Here is a 6,000-nt window from a genome sequence, read left to right on the forward strand (position 1 = left end):
GAAGAGAGTAGAAACAGCAGCAGTTCAAGGAAACAGAAGAGGGAAAAAAGAAGAATGGGGAAATGAGGAGGTTGTGAAAATAAAAAAGGGGGCGAAGAATGTAACCGTCAAGGAAGAAGCGCCAAAAGGCAGGGGCATACCTGTCATTTCACGCAAATTTCAAATCACGAAATGATGGGCATTTAATGCCCAGCACATATGCCAAGGAGGCAGCGTCAGAGACGAGATGACCATGCGTGAGAAACATGAAACGCTATCAACGAGCTCCTGAGAAGAAGAGCACATCCCATCTCGGCGAGTAGGACAAATGCGCCCAGCCACGAGCCCCAAACCTCAAGGCTGGCGCGTTGGGGGCACTATTACGGACCAGAGTCCAGCCCAACTAGTCGTCGGGTCGGGGCGCCACCCCTGACCCAGGCCCAAGCCATCCCTCACGAAAGGAAGAGTCCGACGGGTCGGTTTCCAACACCCGACCCGGGGCACGCCCGGTTTACACTCCGTACGACCCAGGTCACCAGTCGGGTCGGTATCCTTGGGGCCGCCCCCGAGTCCCTGACCCGAAGTCTGGAACGACCTGTTCCTCCCACGTGGACTAGGACAGCTCATAGAAGCTCCTTGGCCAGTGGGCTAGGTCATCCCTAGGCCCACCCTGCACAGTATATAAGGGGAGAGGACAGCTCTCCCCCCAAGGTACGTCATATCTTACCTAATTTGGCCATCCCCTCGTACGGACACTAACTTGACCGTCGGAGTGTCCTTGCAGGAGGCCACCCCCTCGTCCTCCTCTCCTTCGGCACTATCAACTCACTAAGCACACCTCAAACGCCCACTCCAGATCAACCCGGGGTTTTCCTCTCTAATCTTCTCATCACCATCCGATCCACCGAGCACTCGAGATCCCACAGTAACGAACAAGTATGGAATCTACTTCATCCGCATCAGTTTGTTCAAAACTTTTACAACCTTAATGCTAGAGATTGACTCATTAGTAATCTCTCAGCGAAGAGTGATTGGAATTGCCGACTTGGTGTTGCATCTTCTTCTTTGTGGTACTATATATATATAGAAATCTCCTCATCTTTAAAGGAAAGAGTTTTCTCCCCGTTGCAACTGTTAGTACTATTCAAGCTCGGTTTGAAGACATTCAAACTGCATTGAAGAATAACTTCAAACGAAATTCTGCTACAAGAAGCTCCGGGCAGCTCATATGTTAGGTCTTTCCACCAAGATTGTGTGAAGCTTAATGTGGATGGTTCTTTCCTCTCCTCCAATAATAGTGCGGCCTGTGGGGGGTGTTCCGAAATCACTTGGGGAGATATATTGTTGGATTTTTGTGTAATTTGAAAAGTTGTTCCATCACTCATGCCGAGTTTTGGGAGATTGTTGAAGGCCTTCAGATTGCTAATACACATAATTTCTAACACCTTATTGTTGAATCTGATTCTTGGTCTTTCTATTAAGTTTATTAAAGATGGGTGTCCAGCTTCTCATCTGTGCAAACCACTGTTGGAAGACATAACAATCTTGGAGAGACGTTTTCAGAAGGTGGAGTGGATCCATATTCTTAGAGAAGCTAATGTTGTAGCCGACACCTTGGCTAAAAAAGGTCAGGAGCTCCCCATAGGTCTTCATTTGTTTAAGAGGTCACCTTCTGACACATGCTCTACTTTCTGATTTTCGTGGAACTCTTAGAATATGGCTCGCTAAAATTTTTATTTTCTAAGAGTAAAGTTAATTTTAAAAAAATAATTTTTAAAAAATAATTTTTTAAAAATCGTAATATTTATATTTGGTAAATCAAATTAAAACTAGTTTTTAATAAACACAAGTAATAATAATTGCATTTGGTAAAATAGTTTTTAGAATTTAAAAATTAGTTAACATATGAGGTTATATTAGACTTTTAAATTTTGAAAAGTACAAGCCAATTTTAAAAAGTTTTATCTTAGGTGCTTTCAAAATACCCTAATCTTTTAAAATCTGCAAACATAAGCATATGGTTTTTTTTTATTTACCAAATATAAAATGAAAAACTTGAGTTTTTAAAAAACACAACCACCTCTTCAAAAATTTTATCAAACCAAACCTAAGAAGAGCTGATTAGCCTTGTTTTGTTTGTTCTGTTTGGGGTATTCATATTAACCCCCTTTTCTAAAAAAAAATTAATAATATGATTAAGTAGGTCTAATAATATATATTTTGAGTATTTGTAACTAAAAAATTGTTATTATTATAATTTTATGTAAAAGTTAATTATATATAACCGTTATTTTTTAATTTAATTGAGTAATAATAAATATTAAATTTAATTGACTAACATGATAAAAATTTTTGTTTCTTTATGTGAATTTTATTATTTTTATATTGCAATCAAGTTGTATTAATCTAGTAGTTAGATCACTAATTTACTTAAACCAATGTCGAGAGTTTGAATTTCGTCTTATATAAATAAAAAAAAATTAATATGCTATAAACTCAATTTTTATATAAATAGATAAATAAATGTATGTTCAAAATTATCACTTACACAAAATTACTTACATGAAAAAACTAAAAAAAAAAAAGTAACATACTATAAACTCAAACTTTTAGATAAATGAATTATTAAATCTTTCAATATTTGTCTGTCCTAAATTATTAACTCTTTCGTTAGTTATCCTTGCCTACAAAAAGAAATAAATTTAACTATTTCAGTAATTAATACGCAAAACTAAAATTTGAAAGAAAAACTAAAAAGACAAAAGAGTAGACACCTCTTTCTTCCAATCAATCCGTACAGTTATAATTATTAGACCAAGTACTTGAACGACAAGGGCACATATAATTCCAAGCCAAAGTCCCTGCAGAATATTTATTCTTATTATATAAAAATTAATATTTAAATTTTTTATATTATATTTAAATTATATTTTTTAATAATTTTATATTAGTAATTTTACTTACCTAAAAATTAACTAATTATCTTTTAAGAAAAAATTAAAAAAAATCTTAACTACAATTATTTAATTAAAACATAAAATATTAATAAAATATAATAAATATATATTAAAAATATTATAATAATAATTATAAAAATTTTTAGTTACAAATATTAAAATTTGACAACTTAAACATATTAATAGTCTTACTACTATATTATTTAATCTTTTTATGCATACTATAAGACTATGCTACTCTTTCTTTCTTAATCTCTCGTACTAATTAGTAAAAATTTCTTCAAATAAATTTAAATTTGTCGTATTTTCTTACTAAATACATTTAAATATATTATGATTATAAAATTAATTTATAATTTTATATTTATATTTTAAATATTTTATTCTCGTTTATTTTTTTAAACCCAAATAAGTTTAAATTTGACACATTTTTTTAATAGGTATATTCAAATCTATCATAATTATAAAACTAATTTATACTTTTGGTATTTTTATTCTCATTTATTTTTAAAATATTTTTTAATTGTTTACAACTCAAAAAATACCATATGAAAAGACAAATTATGACAACTAAAATAAATATAAAAATAAAAGCAACAAATGAAGATATAATTTTGCATAACTCTAATATAAAAAGTCTATGTCTTTTTTTAAAAATAGATATTCAAATTTTTTAAATAATAAATTATATTTTAATTTATATTATATTTTAATTGAATAATTATAAAAAATTATATACAAATTATTAAATAAATATTCTTTAAAATATTTTTAATATAAAATAATTTAAATTTAACATTAATTTATATATTATTTAATTAATTTTTAAATAATATAATACTTATTAAAACACACTATATAATATAATTAATTTACCTTTTTGTATATCGGACATATCTCAATCTAAAATAATTAAGACCGTTCACAAATAAAAACAATAGATTTCAATTTGGCATTTACATACCTTTACTTCAAGATGTAAGGCGAAAGCTAACACAATAGCTAACGAAACTCCAACTACATAATATGACCCTAAGTTAATAAAAGTACTCATTTTTTGCCAACTGCATCCTCTGACAATTCCTGAAATAACACCCTGCAGCTCGTCCAACAAGGAGTTGAACACAAGGTTAGTCGATTAAATAGAAACAGTTGGCAATGAATTAGTAATCGCTTCTAGTTTCCATGCCATGAAGGAGAGTAATCGGATTTGGTGTTGAAATATTTTCATAACTAATACCGAACAAAATATTGGATGGTTCAGTTCGGATTACATTTATTTGATATTTTTTAATAAATTCAAATTATAAAGAAAAAGAAGAGGAGAAAAATCTGATTAGTGAAACCGTAAAAAGAGTGTTAACAGATATAAAAGAAACTGACTACTAAACCAATGCCAGTGACAGAAGAAAAGGAGGTGGCCATGGAAACGCCAGAGAGAGCCAACTCACTGACATGATCCACAAACATTATGGAAATAAGCTCAATGGCGAAATTAAGAAGATTCACCATAATTAAAGGTACTGCCAGACATATTTGCTTTCTCACTTCTTTAACCACTGATCTTAACTTATTTTTCTTGGATACATTAGGCTCAACAGAGACACGGGTATTAGTCTTGTATTCTCCCACCATGGACTAATTTATATATTCTTACATAGGTTGTGGAATTAAGAAGTTTATAAAGAAGAACAAGTTAGTCTCAGATGATAGAGCTTATGAAGAGTGTGTTGTAACACAGTAGATTAGATTTATATTTAGTTGAGTTTTATGGAGGCATAAAAAATGGTGGCTAAGGATGACATTAGATTAATCCCCTGTTTAAAATAATTTAACGTACCTGGTTTCACTCCTTAACAGGACAGTGACTTACGTACCTTGTTCTTGATGTCTGACGGATGATTAGTCGAGTGAAAAGAGTCGTTTCACTCCTTCGGTAGCTTCATGCTATGCTCGAAGAAGGGAAGTGAGAATCCTCAAACTAACCAAATAGTCCGATCGAACCCAAGTCCTTTGTTTGGTAAGAAGTTGTTACTGAATATCTGTCCTTACTTAAGAAACAAGTATGGAAGGTTCTCTCATCGCCCGAGATGTACTAAAGGGATAGGATAAACCAACCAAAACGGAAGAAGGGAATTAGCCACTCTTTGAAGAAAGATGGAAGGTTCTCTCTCTTTTTTTTTTTTATCAAAGATAGGATTGAGATTCAAATTAAATTAAAATTATATATACATATGGTGTTTTAAAATTTGAATTTCATTTGGATTTTTTTTATTATTGTTAAATAAAAAATTTTTTGTAATTATTAAATTTTATAATATTTAAAAAATTTTATTCCTTTGACCCAATTATATTTGTAGAAATATTTTTATTTAGTATTTTGTTGAATTTTTTGTACGGAATTTAAAGTTCAAGAATTTTATGTGTTTTAGTGCCTATGAAAGTATAAATATCAATAATAGTCTATTTTAAATATAATATTGAAATGAAATCACAATATTTAGATTAAAATTGCATAATAAAAAAGAAAATTAGTTTTTAAGAATACTAATAAAGTGAAAGAGTTATGACAAATAAAATTAAAAAAAAAAAGATAAATAGAGAAAGTAAAGCATTATTATTATTGACAAATTTTCTCTTACTAATTTGATTTCAATTATTTTTACACTGATAATTACAAAAAAAAACGAATTAAGAAGCACATTAGCATATATTTAAACATGATACATTAATTTTCAGTCTCAGTAATTTTGATTTTACGTAATTTTTTTAAATAAATAAACAACCCAAAATGAAATAATTGACAATTCAATTATTTTAAGAAAGCATTAATTAAATTTTATTAATTAAATATTTAACTATTAAGTATAAAAACGGTTATTAAATTCAGAATCTTAAAAAATTTCAATATCAAAATTAAGAAATTTTTGTATTAAAATTAAAATATTTTATCCTCACCATTAAGAAATTTTATTAAGCATGGCTTTCTGAACGTGTACGCCTAACATGCCATGCTGTCCTGCTCCATACGATTGACCATAAAAGGTATCCAAGCCACTTGCCA

This window comes from Arachis hypogaea, chromosome 14 (assembly GCF_003086295.3).
Source record: "Arachis hypogaea cultivar Tifrunner chromosome 14, arahy.Tifrunner.gnm2.J5K5, whole genome shotgun sequence".
In the NCBI taxonomy this organism is placed as follows: domain Eukaryota; kingdom Viridiplantae; phylum Streptophyta; class Magnoliopsida; order Fabales; family Fabaceae; genus Arachis; species Arachis hypogaea.